Here is a 26,678-nt window from a genome sequence, read left to right as displayed (position 1 = left end):
TTATTTATTTTTATTTTTTAATTTTTCAGGAAAAAGCCAAAACATTGTTGGATAACATGAGGAAACTTGTTAACTTCCTTTCAGCGGAGCCTGACTAAAACACGTCTCTAATGCATTTGTCTGTGGATGTTATAACCAGAGATTGGAATGTGGCAAGATGGGATGAAGACCTAGATTGGGAGATGGAGGTGGAGGCTGGTGGTCTGACCACTGGGGACAGACAAAGGAAGACCACAGGGAGAATGAAAGTTATTTTCTACCCCCAGAGTGGCAAATAAGCTAGTCAACGCCTTGCATGTCATTGTGTGTAATGTCCATTCATTCCCACAGAGGGCCTGCAGTCTGAGGGTTTGAATCCAACTTCATTCTCCTTTCAACCCTCCAGGTTTCACAGTATCTGGTTCCCAGCAGGGCCAGGACTAGGGTGAAGAAGGTAAGGCACTTGCCACATGCCAAACTGAAGTGACTGCAGACATCTATCTCAGAGTTCAAGCTCAACAAAGGTTTAGTGCTATGTTAAGAAAAATCAAAGTTAGCACAAAAATATTCTTGAGGAACAAAATATAAACATTTTAAATGAAGTAAGGATCAGCATGACTAACTCTTCCTTGGTTTCCGGCTCCATGTGGTGGCCAGTCATGGGCACACACCCAGAGTTTGCTACCTGATGGCTGGTATCTCTGAAAAGACTCCTTAGAACATAACCACAGTACCACTATCAGACCCCAAATTAACAACCCTTCCTGTCATTAATATCCAGATGGTGTTCCATTTCCAAATATCTCAAATGCTACACATGTATGTATATTTAAATTTTCAATTTGTTTGAACCAGATTTCAAATAAAGTCTATGCATTGTAACTGGCTGATAGGTTTTTTTTTTTAATTTATAGGTTTTTGCCTCCATCTTCTTTTATTCCCGTTTGTTGAAAAAGCTTGATTCAGTCTATTAAAAATAGTTTATATATATTTTATTCCTGTTTGTTGAAAAAGCTTGATTCAGTCTATTAAAAATAGTTTATATATATATATATATATAATTATATATATATATAATATAATAATATATATATATAGTTGTCTCTCTTTTCCTTAATGCTTCTGGACTTTGAGTCTTAAATTTTTTTTTTCTTTGCCAGATTGTAGAGAATTCATCCATGTTTTCTTCTATGAATTGAAGGTTTTATTTTATTTTTAAAATTCTGATCCAGTTGGAATTGATCTTGGTGCATCAACTGAGGAATGAATCCAGTTTTATCATTTTCTCTATGTCTATCCAACTATTCGAACACCACTTATGGAAAAGCCCATCAGTGAGTAAGCCCCTCTGATTTCAGATGCCTCCCTTATTATATACCAAGTTTGCTTATGCAATTGTGTCTATTTCTGTATTTTTCTGTTAGATAAATGCCCAGGTATTCATAAAAGGTATCTTTTTTTCCCATTATGTGCATTAACTGGTTATCATATTTATAAACAAAGCTATTGATTTGTAGATGTTAAATTTATATTCTGCTATTTTTCTTTTTTAAGATTTTGTTTATTTATTCATGAGAGACACAGAGAGAGGCAGAGACATAGGCAGAGGGAAAAGCAAGCCTCCTGCAGGGAGCCCAATGCAGGATTCGATCCTGGAACCCTGGGATCATGCCCTGAGTCAAAGGTAGACGTTCAACCTCTGAGCCACCCAGGTGTCCCTATCCTACTATTTTTCTAAGTTCCTAATGTTTGTAGACATTTTTTCATAGTTTTTTTTCCTAGATACGCAATCATATCAAATACAAATAGATACTGTGTTACCCTTTTAAGTTTCAACTCATAAGCCTCATTTTCTCTCACTTGATTGAGTTGACTAAATATAATAGTAAATATTAGTAGAGGTAAGGGATCTTTGCTTTGCTCCTAAGTTTAGTGGGAATAACTTGGGTATTTCCACATTGAGTAAGATGGTAGCTGCTGGCTTTTGAACTATACACACATGCTAACATACTCATACATATATTTAGAAAGTATCTATGTACCTTAATGAGTGGTATTATCATGAATGGATGTTGACTTTCACATGACTTTTTTGTTAAGACCTATTAATATGATAAGTTCTATTAATGGACTTAAATACTGAACCATACATACTCATATTTCTGGAATAAACCTTCTTTAATCATTCATTGGTATTTCTTTTTTTATGCAGCTTTTGATTCAGTTTGCTAATTTTTATTTAAAATTCCTACATTGATGGGGCACCTGGGTGGCTCAGTCAGTTAAATGTCTGAGTCTTGATTTCAGCTCAGGTCATGATCTCAGGACTGTGAATTCAAGCTTCGAATCAGGTTCAACATTGGGTGAATGTCTTAAGCCTGCTTAAGATTCTCTGTTTCTCTGTCTGCCCTTTCCCACCATTTGTGCTCTTTCTCAATTTTATTTATAAAATAAAGTAAAATTCCAATATTGATATTAGTGCATTAGCTTGATACATGGTTTTTATTTTTACATCCAATCCATGTCACATTTTACAGTCAACCTTGTATACACAAAACAAAATTAGAAGTTTATTTTCCTTCTCAACTCTCTTGCAATAACCTAAGTAGCATTGAGATCATTTGATATTTGAAGGTTTGTTAGTTTTCACTGTGAATCAATCTGTTCTTGAGGCTTCTTTTAGGGTAAGCTATTTTACAAACTTTTTTCTACAGAAATAATTCTGTGTAGACTTTCTATCTCTATAGGATTCAACTTTGTTTCATTGTATTTTCCTACAGATTTATCCATTTTATCTTGGATTTCAAATTTATTTGAATGGAATTTGACAATAAAGGCATTCTTCCCATGGGTCTAAATCCTCTATGTCTAAATGAGGAAAATAACTGTTACTTGCTGAATGCCCACAAGGACACTGACTATACTAAATGTTTTATGAGTGAGTTAACTACAATATAGACAACTCCACAAGGCAAAAGGCTTTGTTTCCTTTTACTGATAACCAGACAGCCCAGCAGCAGACTTATGATTCTCATACAGATCTTCTTTGATCCACAATTCACCATTCACTTTCTCTTTACAATGGTACAGGGGTCTTTAAATGCTGTCCAGTCAAAGCGTCTGGCACTTTGGTAATATACTATATGAACAGATGCATGATCAGAAGCAAAATATTTCCTTAGTTGATACTCATTTATACCTTTTAACGATTTTCTCACAGTATGGAAAGATGGAAGAAAAGTTTCTCCTAAAATTCTTATTTTGGGGAATAGTAGTGAGTATAGGACTACTGAGGTTGTCTCTTATGTGTGCATTGAAATAATATATGAGGTGCCTGGGTGGTGCAGTTGGTCAAGTGACAGACTCTTGATTTTGGCTCACGTCATGATCTAGGTGTCTTGAGATGGAGCCCTGCATAAGGCTTTTTTTAAAAGGTTCTCTTTTCCCTCTGCCTTCCCCTAAAATAAATAAAAAAATCTTTGAAATAATATATTAATCAGTGAAGTATCTAATTCTTCAGGGCTCTTAATATAAAAGTTGGTATACAGCAGTCATCATGCTCAAGGCTCATGATCCCCAAAGATTTACAGATGGTTCTTTCTATGCTATTTCTACCTTCAACTCACATCAAAGACTAGGCAATTCTTAAAGAATGCATAAGGAATAATAACCACTAATATTGATGATATCATTTATTTATTTTTCTTCTTTTTAAAGATTTATTTATTTATTTATGATAGAGAGAGAGAGAGAGAGAGAGAGAGAGAGAGAGAGGCAGAGACACAGGAGGAGGGAGAAGCAGGCTCCATGCCGGGAGCCCGACATGGGACTCGATCCCAGGACTCCAGGATCGCGGCCTGGGCCAAAGGCAGTCACTAAACCGCTGAGCCACCCAGGGATCCCCCTGATGATAATATTTAAACATGGAAGTTAACCTTTAAGGCCATGAGACAGACACTCATTGTGACTTGTAGAGAACAGCTACATCCTTGCAACTGTGTAATATGCCCACCCCCTAAAATGATCACTTTCCAAGAGAAGTTGGATGTAAGAGGCATTATCTTATCCCTACAAATCTGCAGCAGAGCTTGCCTGCACAAATCCAGGCCTCCAGCACTGGAATTCTTACAATGCTCCCTTGCTTTGAAGGATTTATATTTTTATTCTCCAGGTCCACAAATCTAGCTGTCACACTGGAATAAAATATGAGTCTGAACCAGACTTATGTGCCATCAACACGGGTTTAAAAGGAGCCAAACAACTTACTAATCATAATCAGGTTTATATTTATACTATTTTTCCCATTATTTTATTTAGCTATTTTTCTGTGAAAAGACATGTTTTCTATCAGGTTAAAGAGCTAAAGGGTCAGACTCTCTCTGTACTCTTCCCCTTGTCATCATGACAGGAAAGGAAAACTGAATATTGCATCTAGGTCCTGAGCTGCTATCTCTACCTGTTGGCCTCCTTTTCTCTCTCCTGGAGGGCAGAGTTCATATTTTATTTGTCTTAACACTACTGTAAGCTGAATTATACTGGATGCTAAAAAAATCTGCTGAGTGAATGCATAAAATGAAATTGAAAATATTAAACTAGGGTGACTTGGTTAAGTGTCTGCCTTTGGTTCAGGTCATGATCTCAGGTTCCTGGGATTGAGCCCCACATCAGGGTCCCTGCTCAGTGGAGAGTCTGTTTCTCCTTCTCCTTCTGCCTCTTCCCCGTGCTCATGCTTTGTGTGCGTCCCTCTCTCTCAAATAAATAAATAAATAAATAAAATCTTTTAAAAAGGAAAATATTGAATTCAAGTTCCTACTCCATTTTGATGAGTAGACATGAAAATAATGGTTATCCAACTCAGATTGGGATAAATACTATACTTTTGTTTATATGAAAAATCATTAGAATACTAGAGAGGAACAGTTCTTTCTGACCAGGAAAATGAAGAATGCAAAGGTAAGATGAGTTTTTTAGAACGATTTAGGAAGACTGAAAAGACATCTTAAGTCACAAATAGACACCCAGAGGTGCAAAGACATTTGCATCTCCAATGTACAGTGGTACAAAGCAGGAGAGATCGTGGGTACAGAGAGTGTAGCTAAAGGTTAGGTCAGAGCCTGTGGGCTGTCAGGATAAGGAGCTGGACTGTAACAGGAAGCCAGTGGGAAGCCACTGGAAGTTTCTGAGGAGAGAATGGACATGTACTTTGGGAAAACAAAGACACAAAACTTTGGAAACAGTAAAGAATGGATCAAAAGCTTATAAAGAAATGGAAAGGTACTCACTCATTTTCTTAGGTGTTGCCCACCCTATGCCTATTCCTCTACTCCTGGTGGAATCTGGTTTATCATGCAGCAGTGGAGAGCTCTTGATTTTCAGAGAAGACTGAATTCCAAGCACCAGGGGATGAATCAAAATGGGTCAAAGCCAGTCATTGCTAATCTTTTGCCTTTGACTTGGGATTCATCAATCTTGAGGGAGCCATAATGAATGATTCAGGTCCATGTGATGGAAACAGAAGTGAACTGTACTGAGTTTATGAGTTTATGGTCAGGTTTTCACTTACCTGGTATATAGGGATAGGCTTACCTAGAATAGTCCTTTCTTACTTTGCCTTTCTTCTTCCTTTCCTAAGCAAGGATATAATATCTGCAAGTATACCCATCATCTTGGGACTATGTAATAGAAGGCCAGAGAATAAAACCCAACATAAAACCAAACTCAGAGAGGTCTCCCCAATCCTCTGGTTCTTCCAGTGGGGAAAGAGAACCAAGGTGAGACAGCCAGCTGCCCCTAGTAATTGGGGTTACTCTGATCTTGCACCATGGGATTACAGGGGAATCTGTCTATGACAGAGAAGGGGAAAGGGCTTGCAATAATTGGCAAATGAATCCAAATAACAGAAAAAGACATAAAAAGCAAGACCATCTTAGCAGACTGAGTTCATACTTGCAGTGCCCCAAGCAGTAATAATCCCAACTAGTGGTTTTGTTCATCTGTATAATTAAGTGGGGGCAGTATGGAGGGCACACTGACTTGGAACTCCGCAGGGTTACATCTGCCTGATTTGGTTCCTCAAAGGAGGAATTTTGCCAGGCCTAGGGTTTGGTTTGCCCACACCCAGGCAAGGAGTTGAGTCATAGTCCCACCTGCTGTGGAGAGTGTCTTCCAGCTCCATCTTACCAGAAGGGCTAGAAATGACTCCTGGAAGGTAGTCAAAGTTATAAATTTCTAGTTATAATGTAAATATATAAGTACTAGGGATGTAAAAAAAAAAGTACTAGGGATGTAATGTATGACATGAAGACTAAAGCTAACACTACTGCATGCTATACAGAAAGGTGTTAAGAGAGTAAGTCCTAAGAGTTTTCATCACAAGAAAAAATTTTACCTTTTTTCTTTCTTCTGTTTTTATTGTATCTATAGGAGAAGATGGATGTTAGCTGAACCTATTACAGCAATCATTTCACAATATATGTAAATCACACCACCATGCTGTATGCCTTAAACTTATACAGTGATGTGTGTCAATTATTTCTCAATAAAACTGGAAAATAAGTTACGATTCCCAGCTTATAAGAATTATCCTACCTAATAGTGAAAAATTTAGAAGCAATTCCGTCAAAGTTCAAAACAAACCCATGACTAAACATTAGAAAAAAAATGAGCATTTTAAATGGCTAGAACAAGAGCAACATACAGAAATCAAAACCTTTTCTACATACCAATGTTAGCCAATTAGGCACTGAAAAAAATTAAAAGATTACATTAGCCAACATCAAAAAGAAATTCCTATAATTAACTAGGGATAACACAACAAAATGAGAGGATTTTTTTTTGCTTTTTATTTTTGTTTGCAGAATACAATCTTTACTGAAGAAAAATAAATGGATAGGAAGCTTATACTTTTAAGATGCCAAATCTCATATTTATAATAAATTCCATTCAATCCCAACAGAAGTTTTATGAAAGTTAACAGTTTGAAAACTTTGAAGAATAAGGAAGAAATTCTAAGACAATTTTGATAAAGACCAAAGTGAATTCAGAAGTTTGTCCTACCTCAATATCAGACATAAGAGCATTGTGATTAGAGCAGAGTGGTAAAGGGGCCAACCTAATTACATAGACCATAGTGGAGGGCAGACAATGCAGGGACATGTTCCTATGTGTACATGTGTGCATGAGCAAGAGAGAGAGAGAGAGAGAGAGAGAGAGAATGAGGAGGAGGAAAAGGAGAGGGGAGGGAGGGAGGGAGAGAGAGAGAGAGAGAGGAGGAATAAAAGAAAGGAGACAGGAAGAGAATTTGATTTATGATTGTGGTAGGTGCTGTTAATTTTCAATCTAATACCCATTCCCCTTGAGTTCACAGCAAATTTCTTTGTTCCTGGCTGCAATGTACTCAGCCCCACCTAATAAGTCATGATTGGTCTAAGCCAGTCAGGATAATTCTGATTTCTGCTTCACCAGCTTTTTTGCAGTTGAGTGTCCAGATAACCATTTCCCCCCTTTCTACAAGCCCCAAAACTGCAAAAAGAAATTTGCTGGGTTACTTTAAGTGAACATTGTGCTTTCCTAACAAAAGGGGCATGCAGGGAATTCTCTATTCTTCTCACCTTCAAGGAATGCAAAAGGGAAGCTGTGCCAGCCTGTGATCATGAGGGAAATGTAAAGAGAACTTGAGGGGTGCCTGGTTGGTTCAGTCAGTGGAGCATGGGACTCTAGATCTTGGGACCGTGAATTTGAGCCTCACATTGGGTGTACAGATTACTTAAAACTAGAATCTTAAAAAAACAAAAAACAAAAAACAAAACAAAAGAAAGGTCCTTCTCTGACATCACCAAGCAGCCACCCAAGACTCCAGACTCTCTGATGAATGAAAAAAGAGATACCCTCAATGAAGCCCCTGCTGGTTAGTGTGCCTATCATTTGAGGCTGACAGTATAGCTATCTGATAGAATGATAAATGTGGGAAATTTCTCAAATTTGTGGAAATCCAGTGGGGAGAGAACAATACTATTACACTTGGAAAAAATAAAATTAGACTCCCTATATCATATCATTTACCAACAAATTCCCCATGAGTTAAACACATATAGATAAGAAATAAAACTATAAATGCACCAGAGAAAAGTGGAGGTGAATATGCTTATGACCTTGAGGTAGGAAAGTGCGCTAGAGGACCTGCTTGAGGTGGACCACATCTCGTTCCTCTTCCTCAGGGAACACATTTCCAGATTACATTCCTGATCCCCATGCAGTTGTGTGTGGTCATGTGACTAAGTTCTGGTTAATGGAATATGACATGGACATGATGTGGGCCATTTCTAGGACTGACCTCAATCCCTCCACCCATGGATCTTTCACTTCTCTCTTATCTTTCATTTGCTAACTCACTAGAGAGGATTCCCAGGAGAGTCTGAGACCCTAGGGGATGATGAAGCTACTGCATGGAAGTATGAATCTGGGCTCTCCATGCTATACACATTGAGCTGACATGGCTAGAAATAAAGCTGCATCATTTCAAAGCACTGAGATTGGGGGAATGTTTGTTGTAGCATTTAGCCTGCCCTGACTAATATAGGAAGCCTTCTTAAGGCAAAATAGCTCATAAAAAAATTTGATAAAACTAGTAATAGCAAAAACACAAAATCAATACACTTCTGAATGACAAAAATATCATAAAAATGTCAAAATTATATAGCAGAAAAGGAGAAGATTCTGAAAAATACATAATAAATAAGGGGTTGGCATTCAGAATAGATGATGAATACTCCTAAATGATTAAAGACACATGGACCAATAGAAATCAGCAAATTATATTAATGTGTAATTTTAAAGAAACTCAAATGACCAATCAGCATGTGAAAGGATAATCAGCCCTAGTTAATAATAAGGGAAATACAAATAAAAGTATAAGATAACCATGAACCATGCTTATTTACCCTTCACCCATAAGACTGTCTCCCTTAAAAATTACATTTGAAAATATGATTCCTGGTGAGATGAATTCAGGACTGTTTTACACTATTGGAGGATATACTGAGCTAGCTGTCAGGTCAGCTGAGGACATTTTTTTTTTTCAGCATCTAAATTTTTTTATATGTGCATATCCTGTAACTCTACAATTCTGCCTCTCAATATCTTCCCTAAAGTCAACCTTACTTATGTGCATAAAGAAGCATGTACAAAAATGTTCCTTGCAGCACAGCTGAGAATATAAAAAACAGTTGTTTATCAATAGGAGGATGGTTGAATCAAGTATTGAGACATCTGGAACATGACCTATCATAGTTAAAATGGAAATTTCTATAAGACACATGAGAATACCCATGTATTACAGTGTAATTTACAACTGTTGAAAAGAAAAAGAATCTCATGTATAAAAAATGTCTGAAGGAGGTACACCTGCTATGACTATAATGGCCTCTCAACCATGTGGGGCCTGGGAGGGAGTGGAGTGGGGTTTTCACTTTTAGTTTATGGCCTTTTAAGCTCTTTGCCCTTGTGTTCATGTAATACACTATATTTTAAGCATCATTTTCCACTGAAGCTATTGAATAAGATAAGCAAGCTATGAGAAGGGCCTGCACTAAACTATGGGAGCAGAAATGAACAGGAGAAGAATAGAAAGGTTCAGTTTGGTTGGACATGTGTTGAGAAGCAAAGGGGTTGAAATGTAGGGCATAAACCCTACAGAAGGTAGAAGGTAGAGAAAGGTAAAAGTTTCGAATTTTGGCTCTGCCATTCTCTGCAAGTATGGTCTTTGGGAAGTCACTAAACTTTTTGAATCTATTTTCTCATCTATACATGGGGAAGATACCACATCTTCTTTAGAATTTTATAAGGCTTAACAATATTAAGAAAAATCTGTCTACCTATCTATTTATGTATCCATCCGTCTACCTATCTATATGTATCTATTCATCCATCCATCTATACAACTTTCCATTATCCATCCATCTCTCCCTTCCTCTATTTATCTATCCATACCTCTGTCTATCTATCATCTATCTTTGCTCTGTCATGGTGATAGACACAGAGCAGAGCCTCAATGACTACTAGTTTATCTTCCCCTCTTTTTCTTTCCCCATTATACCTTTATTTCTCCTTTCTTTTTTTAAAGATTTGTTTATTTATTTGAGAGTGAGCGAGCATGAGAGAGTGAGCACTGGGGGAGGGGCAGAAGGTGGCAGAGAGAATCTTGAGCAGACTCCATGCTGAGCATGGAGCCTGACTCAGGGCTTGATCTCACAACCCTGAGATCATGACCTGAAAGGAAACCAAGAGTTGGATGCTCAACTGAATAAGCTACCCAGGCACCCCTGCTTCTTCATTTCTATAGTCAATCGCTGTTACTGAGCTCTTGCTCTATGCCAGGTGCCAAAGATACAACCCCAAATCAGATGTGGTCTCTGCCTTTCAAGAATATTGAGGTTAGTTGCTTAAAAATATTAAAGAAGTAGTTACATGACACAGTGTTATTGGAGACACAAGATGGCAGAAGCTCATGGGCAAGGAAGCTACACTCTATATTGGAGTGAAGGAGAGAAAGAAAGTGACTTTGAGGAAGCTATCTCTCATCAGAAAACCACTGTAGGTGGGGTGCCTGGGTGGTTCAGTCAGTTAGGCGTCTGCCTTCAGCTCAGGTCATGATCATAGAGTCCTGGGATGGAGCCCCACATCAGCCTCCCTGCTCAGTGGGGAGGCTACTTCTCCCTCTGTCTTTCCTTCCCTTGTGCCCACTCTCTCCCTTAAATAAATAAAATGTTAAAAAAAAGAAAGCCACTGTAGGACTAGAAGTTATGTAGGTCAAGAGGTAGAGGGCTGGTCTTTGTGTGGGTGGCGGGTGGAGGCAGTATGGACAAAGTCAGAAAGATAGAACAGGATGTGTACAAACCTGGAGGACAACAGGGCAAGGAAATATTTCAGAAACAAAACTGTAAGTTTATAAAATACATATAAAAGAGACCAAAGATAACCTAAATAAATGGCAAGATGTACTGTTTGCATGGATTGTAAAATACAGTACAGTTTAGATGTCAATCATTCTCATATTGATCAATGAATTCAATGCAATCTCAATCAACATTCCAGCAGGATTCTTTGTAGACACAGGCAAACTGTTTCTAAAATTTATATAGAAAGATAAAGGAGCTAGACTGGCCAAAAACAATTTTGAAAAAGAAGATCATGTTTGAGGATTCACACTACCTAATTTAAATGCATTATAAACCTACACTGGTGAAGATAATAAGTATTGGACAAAGGTTAGACCTGTAGATCAACAGGATGGAAAACAGAACAGCTTTTTCACAAGCGCACAAAAGCCATCCAATGAAGAAAATACCTTTTCAACAAATGGTTCTGAAAAAATGGACATCAACATGCCAAAAAAAGAAAAAGGAAAAAAGAAAGAAAAGAAAAAGGAAAAGGAAAGAAAGGAAAAACAAAGAAACTCATAATATCACATAATATATAAAAATAATTACATATAACATAATACATATCACATAATATACATATCACATAATATATAAAAATAATTAGCTGTAAATGGATCATAGGCCACATAGGCATGTGTATTTAATTATCCACCTGCTAGATGTGCATACTTATATGTGTGCATGTATATGTGTCCATGTAAATCTGTTCAAGTGTTCAGGAGTGAGTTTGTGTGTCTGTGTGTGTGAGCTTTTGTATATCAGTGTCTGACTGTGTGTGCATGTGTATATTTTGGGTGTGAGAGCAGAGATATGCACGTGTGCATCAGTGTGTGCATGTATATGTAAGTGCATGCACAAGCTTGCATAACTGTGTGTGTGTGTGTATGTGTGTGTAAACGGGTGAGGTAGGAAAAGCTGTCTAAGAAATATTTGGAGAAAAGTATCAGTGGGCAGTACACTTACACTCGGAAGTTTTCAGCATACTTATGGAAAGTGAAACAAAGGGAGCAGATGCCATAAATTTTTTCTATTAAAAGTTAATTAAATTTTACAAATATAGGACAATTTCAGCTTTTAGAGTTTCATTTTATTTCATTTTATTTATTTTTTATAAGCTCATATTAGTTAAATATTTATACATGCTAATGACTGGTAAAATTCAGTGTGTTTTATCCGTATGTCTATCTTTCCAAATGGGACAGGCCAGTTTCTCTAGACGAACAAACAAACCCAAGAAAAAAGAAAAAATATATACCTATGGATGATGATGTTATATCCTAGATGACTGTGAAAACTTTAAGTAGATGAGATAAATTGAGATAAATGGATTTTTAAGATCTTATCCAGCTTTCTATAATTAATTATCTGGCAACTTTCAATAATTAATTATCTGACCCAAAGTGTTAATCTACTAATTGTTCTTCTTGAGTTACCTGGGTTTTAAACTTTAGTCAATAGAAACACCCGCCTTAAGATACAAATCCACACCAATATGCAAACAAAACTAGGATGATTTACTTCTATTCCATGGTTTTCATTGCTTTATCTTTGAAAAAGGATAGCAGTTCCTATTTTATGTGGTTGTGGTGGCGGTTATGTAACACTGTACTGGCTTCATAGTGAGCACCAAAAAAGCTTAGGTATGGTTATTATTGTTATTATCTATTTATTTCTCTGCCAATATGTTTTTAAACTAATAACTTTGGAAAGCTAATAAAACCCCCTGGTGTACCACTCTTTCAGAAATTTGCTTTTGGTAGTTTTTATATCATATTAAAATAATTTATAATTTAAAATATGTTGTTTCTATACTGAAACAGATGCATATGAAGTTTAAGTTTACAGGATCAGCTATTTGAGTCAAGAAAGAAAATGCCTTTTAAAGCAGAAAATATATATGTCCACACTCCCCTGAGGAAAGAACATTGAAACCAATTTCACTCAAACATTAAGCATTGGCTCGAGACTAAATGAGAAGCATTGCAGCTCTGGAGGAAACAGTCACAGCAAGTCTGAAGCAATTGATTTTCAACAAAAAATATTCTTTTACCATTGATCAAGAATAGAGTTGTTTTTTTTTTTCTGAACTGCACACTGTTCCTACAAATAAACTGCTTCTGAGTTCAGCCCTCTAATCAACTGTCAAGGATGTAATCACAGCTGCTAGAAAAAGGGGAGCCAACATGGAACAGGAATCAAGAAAGGAAGACTATCTCTTTTTTAAAAAAGATTTATTCCCTTATTTTTGAGAAAGAGAGAGAGAGAGAGAGAGAGAGAGAGAGATTGCATGAACAAGGGGAGGGGCAGAAGGAGAGAATCTTCAAGCAGACTCCTCACTGAGTGTGGAGCCTAATGCAGGGCTTGATATTAAGGATATTAAGATTAGTGACTTAACACAATTTTTTATGTCACAGTTTCTATGTTTAGGTATCAGGGTGTGCCTAGCTGGGTTATCTTACTCCATCTCTCGTCTCTCATAGGTTGTAACCAAAATGTTGGCTAGGGCTGTAGTCTTGCATGACTACAGGGAAGGATCGCCTTCCAACTTCACTCCTGTAGTTGTTGGAAGATTCATTCCTTGAGGGTCAATGAAATGAGAATCAATTTCTTGCCATATGGGGTTTTCCACTGGTGAGACTGCAAAATGACAGCTTGCTTCATCAGAGCAAGGGCATGAGAAGCATTAGAGAGAGCATGTGCATGAAGGAACTCCCAGCCTTTTGTATCCTGATTTTGGAAGTGGCAGCCCATCATGTGTGCTGTATCCTGTTTATTAAGTTCAATTCACTAAGTGCAGCCCCCACACAAGGACAAAAGACAACACAAGGATGTGGATGCCATGAGGCAGGAATGATTGGGAGCCATGTCAGAAGCTGCCTACCACAAATGCCCTTGTAGCATCTACACAAGGGCTCAAGTTCATTATGTAAGCCAAAAGGCAGCATCTTAAGATGGTGCTACATGATCAGCCGTAATGTATCAGCCATCTTTTTTTCTTTTTTCTTTGGAGGGGGAGGTAATTGCTATAGAAAGATCTACTCTAAACTTGAAAAAAAAAAAAAAGAAAAATGGTGATTGCTTGAATATTTGACATCCTGCTAAAACACTGACTTATTATAAGCCTGCTTGATCCTATTATGAAACTCTTGAGAAGTGTCACAATTATTTATCCAACAATTAACAACTGATAAAGATGCAGAGGTTTTATAGCTCTGTAAAATTAAAGGCTAAACTGCAGAAATTTATAACTTATTATTTTTATTGACCTCAGTTAAAACACTAACCCGAGATAAGAAATTATTTTATTGCTTTCTAGAGAGTCAGCTTAACTTAGCATTTTAGTCTATTTCTTTTCTAGTTGATTTTGTAAATTTTCGTTACTCAAATGTACTTAGAGACAGATCATTTATCTTTTTGCTGGTTCCCTTATCAATGAGTTAAATAAAGTTTTGGTATATGCTAACAAATGATTTTGTGTGAGAATTGGGCTTTGCGTGCTCTAGGAATGCCCACAAGGTACAGAGGGAATTCAGCAAAGCCCTGGAAAATGATCCGTATAGACACTGCTTCCCTGGCATTACCTTAACTGGCCAACCCACACACACACACATTTGTGGTGGCACAATGTCTGTGTGGATGGCAGGCCCCTCTGATCAAGATTCAAGAACTGCCCCTGAACATGTGAGCCCCTTAAGAATTGACATCTATTCTGTCTCACTGGGGATTGTGCCTCTTCACTGTGGCTCGGCACCTGGGCTTTGAACAGGAAGTCCCAAAGCTGAGTTCTGGTTACCAGGGTTTCCTGATTGGTGATGACAACGAGCCCACACTGAGGTACACACACTATCTTGGGTCTACAGAAAAAGCCACACACAGACATGCCATCTGTGAAGGTACAGCCCACATGGGGAAATATGTTGACCCCAGGAAGGAAAGGTCCAGAATATGACATACTATACATTTTAAAGTATCAAAACCACAATGGTGTCTCTAAACTCCTCTGAGATACTCAGTCCACACAGATTCTTGGAAGGCCACAAAGAGACAAAGGACACAACCACATTCTAGAAGATTCCATGATTTGAAAGGTTGGGGTCACATGGAAGGAATGCAGAGGTATGGATGATGATGACAGGGCATCTGACCTTGGCAGGGAGATTGGACCCAGGCTTGAGTGAGCAGGGAAAGCCTGGGCTATGGCTCTCAACTTGAGCCTGGGCATCCCTGGGGCACATTAAGTTTCTTCAAGGAGCCATCAGTGTGGAACACTTTTAAACAATCTACTTTCAAATTCTTAAATCCATATATATAATCTATCCTAATATTCATCTGTTGGTTAAGATGCCTGCCCTGCAGGTTCTTCTTTTCATTGCCCTACATTGCTCTGGAGTGGAAACCTCCAGATGCCACACAAAGGGATAGCCAATTGACTCCTCAGACCAAGTTTCTCCAGAAACCTGTCACCCATCTCATTAAGAGACTCTTTTCTGGGGACACCTGGGTGGCTCAGCGGTTAAGCATCTGCCTTTGGCGTAGGTCATGATTCCGGGATCCTGGGATTGAGTCCTGCATTGGGCTCCCTGCAAGGAGCCTGCTTCTCCCTCTGCCTGTGTCTCTCCCTCTATCTCTGTGTCTCTCATGAATAAATAAATAGAATCTTTAAAAAAAAAAAGAGAGAGATTCTTCTATGATATATTTTGTTTTTAATCATGCTGTTTCGATCATTTGTATACTAATCAATACTATAAATAATATTGGTAACAAGCCACATGGAATGTTTTAACATATATATATTATGCAAAAAATATGTGACAGAATAATCGGTGATTGTCTTTCTTTTTTTTCCCAATGTCTTTCAAGTAGAAAATTATGATAAAGTTTTGTAGGGGGATGTGGAATTTCTGTTCCTATTTTTATATGAATTCAAGGAGGAAGCAAAATGGTGTAAACCTTCAAAGTAAGGGAAGAATCCACATATTTTGTATTTTGAATGGGTGGTCTTTATATTTCACTGTGTATATTTTTATTTATTTTAAAGATTTTATTTATTTGAGAGAGAGGAGAGAGAGGAAGGGAAGGAGGGAGGGAGGGATGGAGGGAGGAAGAGAGAGAATGAGTAGGGGGAAGGGGCAGAGGGAGATGGACAAGCAGACTCCCTGCTGAGTGGGGAGCTCGATGCAGGACTAGATCCCAGGACACCAAGATTACAAACTGAGCCAAAGGCAGAGGCAGACAACCTACTGAGCCACCCAGGCACCTCTGACTGCGTATATTTTTAATAAATGACAGATATGAATGAAAAATACAGTATACGGAATATAGTCAATAATATTTAATTGTAATAGCATTATATGGCAACAAATAGTAACTAAATTTGGTGAGCCCTATGTAATGTATAGAATTATTGAATCACTCTGTTGTATATTTGAGACTAATATATTATATGGCCAAGGAAGGATGGCACAGGAAGAAGCGCAGGTGGGTCTGGTGTTAACTAGCCCTATCACCTAGCTGGGAGGTAAGAGATAGCCAGTGGTGCAGGTCCATGCACCAATGACCAATCACATTTCTCAGTGAGTCTCATGTACCTTTGGTAGGCACAATGAGCTTTAATTCTGGACACACAAAAAAACCATAAAAACCAGACCAAAAATAATAAATCACAGCTTTCAAGGCTTGACTCAGGGAATACAACCCAACCCCTACAAAATGACCTCAAGAGTAGTGCTATGCTATTTCACAATGCAGTTGTTTGCAGCGTGTGGGAGGACAGAGGAAAGGATACTGAAAGTCACTGCTCACTATGAGCTATGCATCCCCCTAGGCCTTCATATTTACAACTATGATTTCTAGCATTCTCATAGGTGTCACAGCTCTGGGTACTTCTCATGAATTAACTCACTGTGTTCTCAACTGAGCCCTGTGTGGAGGATACCACCATCACCATCCCCATTTCAGAGATGAGGAAACTGAGGTCTACAGAGCTTATCCACACTTAGGCCCCAGCCAGGCTTTAGCGTAACCAGGAGTTGGCCCCAAGCTCTATGTATGGAAATCACATCGGCACATCCCTGGCAGCCCCAGTGGACAGGAAACCTCAGCTTCATCCTTGGGAGAAGAAGTTGGAGACATGTGGGTACAGTGGCGCCACACTGAGCCCACTGCTCACCCTCCTCCATCTGCAGCTCCCTCTGCTCAAGGAGAAAGTGGATTTAAATGTGTTTCCATTTAAAACAGTTCAAAGAAAACATCAGGACATTCAGAGGGACAGCCCCACATGGGCCTCATGGGCTTTGGCATTTGCTCTATGCAGCTCTTTTCTGTCACAACAATGGAGTGTGGACTCTGAGGGTAGGAACTGGTCTATGTGGAATCCCCAGCACTGAGTGCTGCTAGGTGCACCGATAGAAGAATGAGAGTAGAAGAGGGAGGTGTCTTTCATTTTTTTAAAATTTTTATTTATTTATGATAGTCACACAGAGAGAGAGAGAGAGGCAGAGACATAGGCAGAGGGAGAAGCAGGCTTCATGCACCAGGAGCCTGATGTGGGACTCGATCCCAGGTCTCCAGGATCACACCCTGGGCCAAAGGCAGGCGCTAAACCGCTGCGCCACCCAGGGATCCCCGGGAGGTGTCTTTCAAAACACAGTACCTGGAACCGAGGGAAACACCATCCCAAATTTGCCCTAGGAGGCCTCTCCAACAGGGACTGCTGTCCCCCATTGGGCAGATGGGAAACCATGGCCACCCGGCTAGAAAGCAGGACACGAACACCTGATCCCAGACCCTAGAACCAGAGAGACCATAGGCTAGGGCTTCATGTAGATGGGAGGACAAACCTGTCTCAGCCAGCACACCCATCCTTTTGCTCCTTATTTGACAGCAATGAGCAGAGCATGGTTCCCCAGACAGACATCAGGCCCCAGGTTCTGCTGTCCTTCTAACAGCCTGGGTGTGCCACCTAGCCCCAGGACTGCTCCAGCACCCACATTCCATCCTTCCTGGTTACAGCACACTGTGTGTGGGTGTGACATGGAAAGACATATTGCCCTGATCACACCTGTCACAGAAAAACATGAGCTCCTGGGACCCAGGTGGGACCTGGTGTTGCCCTCGGGGCAGTAGCTGTAGGAGCCCCAGGAACAGGGAAGTTAAGTGGGCATGAAGATGGAGACTCATTGACCTAACCAGGGCCACCAAGGAGGTCCCCCCATAAGGCCCAGGGCCTGAAGTCTTGGGGAGGGGCTTCTCTACAGGGGGCTTTTAGCCTTGGCTTCAAGCTATTTCCATGTCCATCTCCAGCACATAGGTTAGGAGTATATTACTCACTCAAGACCAGATACCTCAGGTTTCCAAGTGGACAGAATTTCACAGAATACACTTTAAGAACAGAAAAAAGGCAGCCCTGATATTTCCACCTACATATTTGAGTGACACCCAAGTGATTTCCTCTGTGTTTATGCAGAACTGCAGATTTGATTTTTAACTATGTTTCACTCAACCTGTAAACTATTATGTTGTTCCTGCACTGATGTCCCTTCCCTAGGGTGCTTATCAAGGGGATAAGAGATAGGCAGAGGATCCCTGGCACATGAATGGCTAAAAGGGAGGAAAACAGGAGGAGGAGGTGGTGAACCTTCTGGGAAACTTTGGGTTGGTGTCCACGTAGAGGTGTTACTTCTGAGTCTATGGGGCCCATTCTCTGCCCTGGCTAACCTCAGGCTGCCTGGATTGGCATCACCCAGAAAGCAGGAGAGTAAGTGAAACCACAAGGCCATCCCTCAAATTCAGCCTGGCAAGCCATAAGCCAGGAAACATGCTGGATGCAGCATGCCTGCTGCCAGCAGCCCTTCTATATGAGAGCCCTCATCTGCTTTCCAAAGTCATGGGGAAGAAATCTAGGCAAGTAAAATTTTCAGAGGAAGCATTTCTCAGGTACTTTAGCTAAAAATGTTCTCCAAGGGCAATCTTCTTTTTTTTTTTTTTTTTAAGACTCAGCCTAATTCATGTCCATGTGTAGCTCATAAACTAACATGTCTATTCACAACCTATTTTCTTGGTAGAATTTTCTAAACATTCTCAGAGAAAATTCCAAGGCAATGGAGCTCAAATAACGCCATGGTGACCTGATCTAAATAGAAAGAAACCTAATAATCTTCAAACAATCAGTTGCTAGTGATTGAAAGGCAAAACTGCCAGCAGACTAGGGACCTAACCTAGGGAGATGTAGACCTAGCAAGGGGAAAGAGAAAAGCAACAGAGTGTTAGAAATAACCAGAATGCTGGAGGGGATGCCATTAGGAAGCTGTTCACTGAAGAATACTTCCTGTCATGACAATTTTGTTTCTCAATTCAACCTTCTAACTTGAGGAACTTAAAAATAGGACCACTCACATCCTGGGGAACCTCTGTCCTGTCATTCAGGTTTATCAGCATTTTTGCCAAAGGTCTTATTCAGCTTTCAGGGATTACAGAAGATCTCAGGAGTGAAGCAGCATCCAGAGGCATTCAGCCTGTCCTCCTGTCGCTGGTAATAATGAATAGCTCATGTTTAGTGAGGCCAGCGGTGTGCTCCATCCCGACCAGACACCCAGTGCATTGGTTACTCTTTGCCTCCTCATTTTAATCATAAGGACACTGAGAGTTTATGAGATGAAACATTTGCTCAAGGTCACCCTGTTAGTGTGTGTCAGAGATGCGATGCATACTAGACACTCATCCAGATGGTCTAATTTCAGAGTCCTTCTCTTGACTGTTTCAATATACTCCCTTGTGTGGCAGCTCACAATGATGGAAAAATGAAAAAAATAATGAAAACATTCGACAGGGAAGGGAGACCATGGTGCTGATGAACTGATTAGTTAAAAATCATAATACAACCTTCAGTGGATGCTAAAGTGGGTGAAAATGAGCTAATAAGTAAGAATATTCACATGGTCTCAAAGTTCACCCTACCGATCACTTATTAATTAAAAGGAATAAAATAACAGTAACTTTATAAAGGAGAGCTCTGGAAGAAACCACATTAGCCAGGTGAACAAACTTGTCCTCACCAACACCAGGTCACAGTGATGTGCTGAACCCACTGATGTGGTGTAAACACACAAAATGTAAAAAAAAAACCCAAAACAAACAAACAAAAAAACCCACACAAAATTCATGCCTGAACCTAAGCATGAAGAAACAGCCAGACAAATCCAGACTGCAAGACTCTCCTCAAAACAAATGGCTTAAGTTCTTCAAAAATGTCAAAATCACAAAAGATAAAAGTAAAAGCAGTGTTCTGCTTTGGATTTAAAGAGACATAACCTAATTCAGGGCATGATACTTAACTGAATGCTAGATAGGGGAACACAGCTATGAAGGGTATTTTGGGGACAACCAAACATATTTGAATAGGAACTATATTTTGGATGAGATTGTTATCAACATTACATTCCTCAGTGATAATGGTGTTACAGTTTTTTTTTAAAAGATTTTATTTATTCATGAAAGACACATAGAGAGAGACAGAAACATAGGAGGAAGAGGGAGGAGAAGCAGGCTCCCTGTGGGGAGCCTGCGGGACTTGAACCTAGGACCCTGGGATCATGCCCAGAGCTGAAGACAGATGCTTAGCTGCTGAGCCACCTAGGTGTCCCACGGTGTTACAGTTTTGAAGAAGAAAGGCAATGGATGAAGGAGATATTTGCCAAAGTATGTCATGATGTCTGCAACTTGTTTTTAAGTGATTCAGAGAAAAACACTGAATACACACATACATAACACACATGAGTGCATATTCCATTTGTGTATGTGTGTGTCTATGTGGGTAAGGAACTGGTAAACCTGAATAAAGAATATATGAGCGTTCACTTTCCATTTTTTAAGAGATGTGAGATTTATCAAAATGAAAAGCAGATAAAAAATAGGTTGTTCACAAAGTCCGAAGGCAAAAGAACTGCTATCCTATTAATCAACTAGATAAAAACTGCATTTGGGACAAGAACTAGGAGGAAACATTAAAAAGGAAAATAATATGTCAAGGTGATAAGACTACTTTTGTTTAGATTACCCTTTCAATACTTTACAAATCAATCATGATAGCAATAGATGGTAACAGAGTTACTTGGTAAATTCTGTACTTGTGTAAATCAAATCACTTGCTGGTCCGTTCACCACATTTTTTTTTATAATAATGTTTATCATTCTAAATGCAAATTCTAATGTAATATGAAACTCACTTCACAACCCCTTCTCAATGGATTTTAGTGAATTAATAACACTATCTCTGGCTTTAGATCTGATTTTCAGGCAATTTGCTCCAAGGATCACTACAAGGTCTGTTGCTAGAGGTGTTGACTGCAAATGCTCCTCTGACACAGTCACTAGAGACTCCATGAACATGAGACTTACTTTGCAGACACTGTGGTTTTATGGATGTGTGTGGCAGTCAGGCATCCAGGGCAACGCTGAACTGTCCCTGCTGGAAATGGCCCATATTTGCCCCAGTAGATGGTGTGAGACCACAACCCTTGAGAACTCTGAAAAAGATAACAAGGATAAAAAACAATGTTTATATTTCATTAAAAGTGATAACTTAAAATTTAACTTTTAAGAATTTTTTTTTATATTTTAAGAGTTGAATGTAAATATTTCAAATTTAAAAGTGATTTTAAATATTCAGTATGAACTTGAAATGGTCTTGATAGTGAATGCCACATCCTTGAATCTTCCTTCTTAACACCATCCCATCTTTTAATTTTTAAATAAACACAGGCATCTGGAGGTAAGTCAGGATAAATGGGAAAAGTCTCCTAAGTGGGGGACTGTGTGAAGTAACTGTGGGTTAGAGTACACGAGATGCTCATGTGCTATGCTGATGTTCTAGGAGAAGTGCACACTTCTCAGAGGGACTCACAAACCAAAACTGCCTTCGGACATTTCATGAAAATATCAGGTAGGGTCTATGAGGAATCTAGGGGTTAGGAAGCTGTTCACAATCCCTACCTGGACCATGGGCAATCTAAGCGATCATGGTGATGACGGCACTCAGTCCTGGCAGGGTGCACTGTGCTCCATATGGAGAGCAGGCTGTCATGCGCAGCACTGTGAATGGAGAGGGTCCTTGTGGACCACACCTCTAGGTGGGTACACCCTGCTCCACAGCATCTTGACTCTTGAGATCCACTCACTTATATGCAATGTGGAGTTTTCTTGCAGGCATCAGAACCCTATCAGAAGATATTCCTAAGCTAGGAATGCTGTGACTTCACAGGTGACATGAGCAAACTGGGGTCACATCTGTAGACTCTACACAGACTGTAGCACATGGGGTACAGGAACCCCACTTTCCCCCATTTCCTTTTTTTCGGTGGTAACACCGAAGCTCTAGGTGCAGTCTGAGGATCCTGCCTGCATGTATGGGAATGTCTCTGGTGTGCCCCAAGGCCTGGAATGGTATGTCCTATTCCCATAGTTCCTAAGGATCCTGGGGGCTTCCCCTTTGACATCTCACACCCAGATAGAGAAATCATACATCTTCATAAGCATAGCTGCTTTACTTTCAACATTTCAAAGCTCACGTGATCACTCTCTCTTTTTGGTGGTTCCTATCTTTTACTAACATATTTTGGTATTGTGTATACTTTCCCACTTGAATTCCACTCTGTACTTGTTGCTCCTCATTCTTTTTATTCTTTATTCTAAAATTGCTTATAATAGTTTTGCTTATGCCTTTATATTTTTTCTCTCTTTAGGCTGATTTTTTAATTTTCCAGCTGTATCTTAACTGATACGTTATAGGTAAAATTTAATCTTTACTCAATTTCAGAGTATCCATCCTTTAACTGGGGAATTTAACCCATTCCATTTTTATTTTTTGAGTAGTGTTAAGAATAGGGTAAGGAGATGGACTGGTATATGTGGATCTTTCCTGTCATCTATTTTAGTGCTTTCTACTTCTCAAATTTTATGGTGTTATTTTCTTTATTGTCTTCAGTCGACTTGATTGATCTTATTTATTTTGTAATTTTTTTTAGAAGTTATATACCTTATCTTTCCTTCCAGTGCTTGTCTTAAATTTGTCACACACTTAAAATTGTTATTCACATTTTTTTTTATCCTGAGAATTGATGAGCAGGTTAACCTCTAATTTCCAAACTGGATAAGACCATTAGTTCAATGTAATTCCTTTCCCTTTCTTTGCTATCTGTTGCATTTTGTCTAAATCATTTAAAATACTCTTCATGCTTCTGGTTTCTTAGGGATCATTTCCTAACAATCGCCTTAAGCTTCACAGCTACACTGTTAATAACTACAACAACAAAATTGTGTTTCACTATTTGTTAATCACAGATAATTTACATATCTCTCATTTCTACTTTATTTAATTAACTTTTTATTTTACTACAGAGTTTTTAAGTGGCTCTTTCTTTCTTTTTTTTTTTTGCAATAAAATGTGACCTTTACTGTTAAAAAATGTTTTATGACATCTGACAAACTGTTTTCTTAATAGGAAGATATATATTCACTTCATGAATTATAATAGCATAAACAATTTAATTTTGTGGAAGATATGAACCACAATATGTTCCAAATGAGAGAAATTTACTTTTATACCTATCTACATTTAAAAATAATAATAGATCATGTTTGTTTGTTTGTTTGTTTGTTTTTTAGGAAAAGAACTATTCACACCAATAGCATCCTCAAAAGGAACACTAGACTTATCTATTTAGAAAGAATATCTGTATACCTGTAGAAACATCTATGAATTCACAATACTTGAATCTTTTTTTTTATAAATTTATTTTTTATCGGTGTTCAATTTGCCAACATATAGAATAACACCCAGTGCTCATCCCATCAAGTGCCCCCCTCAGTGCCCGTCACCCAGTCATTCCCACCCCCAACCCACCTCCCCTTCCACCACCCCTAGTTTGTTTCCCAGAGTTAGGAGTCTCTCATGTTCTGTCTAAGTGGCTCTTTCAAAAATGGTTTCACAGATAATGTATTTTCTGAATTCTTAAGTATTAATGGAAAGAGACTAAATGCAAAAGAATGAGAATCAACAGTCAAAGTAATCTTGATAAAGAAGAGAGAAGTTGGAGATGTAATAATTCCTGATTTCAAAACTTACTACAAAGCTACAGGAATCAAAACACTGTGGTATGCACGTAAAGACAGACATATGAAGTTTCTATATGTAATAGAATGGAGAGTCGAGAAACAAAGCCTCAAATCTACAATCAAATGATTTTCACAAGAGTGCCAAGACTATTCAATGGAGGAAAGGACAATCTTTTCAACAAATGATGTTGGGAAAACTGGATATCCATATGGAAAAGAATGAAGTTGGGTCCTTACCTAGAACCATATATAAAAATTAATTGGAAAAAAAGAAAAATAAATAAAAATTAACTGGAAATGGACCAAAGACCTACAAGTAAGGGCTAATACTATAAAACTCTTAGAAGAAAATTAGGAGAAAAACTTCATGATGTTGGATTTGGTAATGTTTTCTAGGGGATGACACCAAAGCAGAAGTGACAAAATAATTGGACTTCATCAAAGTTAAAAACTTTGGTGCATCAAAAGATACCATTAACAGAAAAAGACAACATACAGAATAGGAGGACATATTTGCAAATCATATATTTGATAAGGGATTAATATCCAGAATATATAAAGAACTCCTACAACTCAGCATAAAACCCAAACAGCCCAGTTAAGAAATAAGCAAAGGACATGAATACCTATTTCTCCAAAGAAGATATACAAATGGCTAATAAGCACATGGAAAAATGTTCCACATCACTAATCACTGGAGAAATGCAAACCAAAACCACAATGAGATACACCTTCACACACATTAGAATGGCTATTATAAAATTTTTTTAAAATTAAAAATGTTGGTGGGCCTATACAAGGATTGGAACTCTGGGTATTGCTGAGGGGAAGGTAAAGTGGCCTCTAAGGAAAACAATATAGTGGTTCCTCAAAAAATTAAACATTGAATTATCTCATGATCTAGCAACTCCACTTCTGGGCATATGCCCACAAGAATGGAAAGTAGGACTTGAATAGATATTTGTATATCCATGTTCACAGTAGAATTATTCACAATAGCCAAGTGTGATGGGATAGCCATATAAGGGATGGTTTTATTTCTTATCTTCCTGAGAGTTTTATTTTATTTTTTATTTTATTTTATTTTATTTTATTTTATTTATTTATTTTTTTTATTTATGATAGTCACAGAGAGAGAGAGAGAGAGGCAGAGACACAGGCAGAGGGAGAAGCAGGCTCCATGCACCGGGAGCCTGATGTGGGATTCGATCCTGGGTCTCCAGGATCGCGCCCTGGGCCAAAGGCAGGCGCCAAACCGCTGCGCCACCCAGGGATCCCTCCTGAGAGTTTTAAGAGAAATTTTCTTTCTAGGAAATGACTTTTAATTCACATACTGATCATTAATTAGTTTGTCACTCAGGAAAGCACAAAAAAGCATGGAGGCCTCAGGACTGCTGGTATACAGTTTTGTTTCCAGTTTTCTAATGGAATCAAACTTATAGCATGTCCTAGCTAAATTTTCTGGAAATCTGATTTTAGGAAAAGTCAAAGATAACTTCTGTAAATAAAGGGAAGATTTTCTTTTAGTGCTATGATACCATAAATGCAAAATATGTCTATAATAAATTATGTAAAGGTGTGGTAGGCTAAAGTGCTTTTCAAAATGCAAGTTCCTCTAGAGGGAAATGCAAGAAAATTTCCAGTGATTTGAAAACAATACAGATCAGAAACACCATGCAGAGAGGGGACTGGCTATTAGCCAAAACAAAGGGAATACCTATGCTTTGTGGGAACTATCCTCCTTGGAGAACAATAATTTCTAAATTAAAACAGCCATTTTAGTCCTGTATCTTGGTTTCCAAATGGTGAATTGTGGCTAGATTGCAGACACCATCATAATAAGGCTGGAAGTGCCTTTCATGACGCTCCCCGACTACAGACAGAGGGCCTGGGAATGTGCTTGGAAACCGAGGACACACCACGTTTGGAAGCTTCTAGGTAAAAGCCTAGAATAACTCTCACATTAAAGCAGAAAGACGCTGTCCCTGCTAGATTATCCTCCCCTTGCCCCATCTCTACTCTGTTGCAGAGTCCACTGAAAAGTATGTGGGATGACCTGGGATTGGTACCAGCCAAGTCCCCTGCTGGTGTGCAGCCCTGGGAAGCCATTTCAACCCTGCTTCATCCATTACCATGGAGCCCAGACTGTTCCAAGGCTCCCGGTGAAGACTGACAGGGACAGACCTCTGAAATGCTCTAGGGACTTGAAGGCGCTCACAACTGTAAGGGGACATTATTCTAAGATAAAAAACAGGCACATAGGGAGCTAAAGATGAAAGCCAGATATACCCCAGGTTTAGCTGCTAAGAAGCAGCAGGTACAAAATGGGTAGCAATTGCCCATTTGGGTAGCGAATGCTGGCAGCTGTCCAGGGGCTGCCCGAGAGATCCAGCATGGACCCAGGTAAGTGTGTGAATAGCTCACGATGCACAGGAGCTCTCTCTGGTGTTTTCTCTCAGACTACCCAGACCCTGGGCTTCCCACTCCTTCTCTTGTGTTCAACGCCCACCTAGATTTTGTTGTATTTTTTAATCTGGTTTCCCCCCACACCTAACCCAATGCCCCTGTCCCTTCACAAGTCAGGGTCCCTTCAAACCCCATTTCCCTCGAGAAATCTTTGCTGATCATTCAACCAGCAAACTTTTAATG

At 38.9% G+C, this 26,678-nt stretch overlaps 1 protein-coding gene across 2 annotated transcripts in view; it reads right to left on the bottom strand.

Moving 5' to 3' along the window:
• Positions 1 to 26,678, bottom strand: part of OTUD7A (OTU deubiquitinase 7A) — a 386,951-nt gene that overhangs the window by 179,414 nt on the left and 180,859 nt on the right. For both annotated transcript variants that reach the window (XM_038532600.1, XM_038532601.1), the window contains exon 2: positions 21,315 to 21,442. The gene's annotated coding sequence lies outside the window, so the exon portion shown is untranslated. The remainder of the gene's footprint in view (positions 1 to 21,314; positions 21,443 to 26,678) is intronic.

The sequence above is a fragment of the Canis lupus genome, chromosome 3, assembly GCF_011100685.1.
Source record: "Canis lupus familiaris isolate Mischka breed German Shepherd chromosome 3, alternate assembly UU_Cfam_GSD_1.0, whole genome shotgun sequence".
NCBI classification, from domain to species: domain Eukaryota; kingdom Metazoa; phylum Chordata; class Mammalia; order Carnivora; family Canidae; genus Canis; species Canis lupus.
The sequence above is the reverse complement of the archived record's forward strand: the minus strand, read 5'-3'. Positions and strand labels throughout refer to the sequence as shown.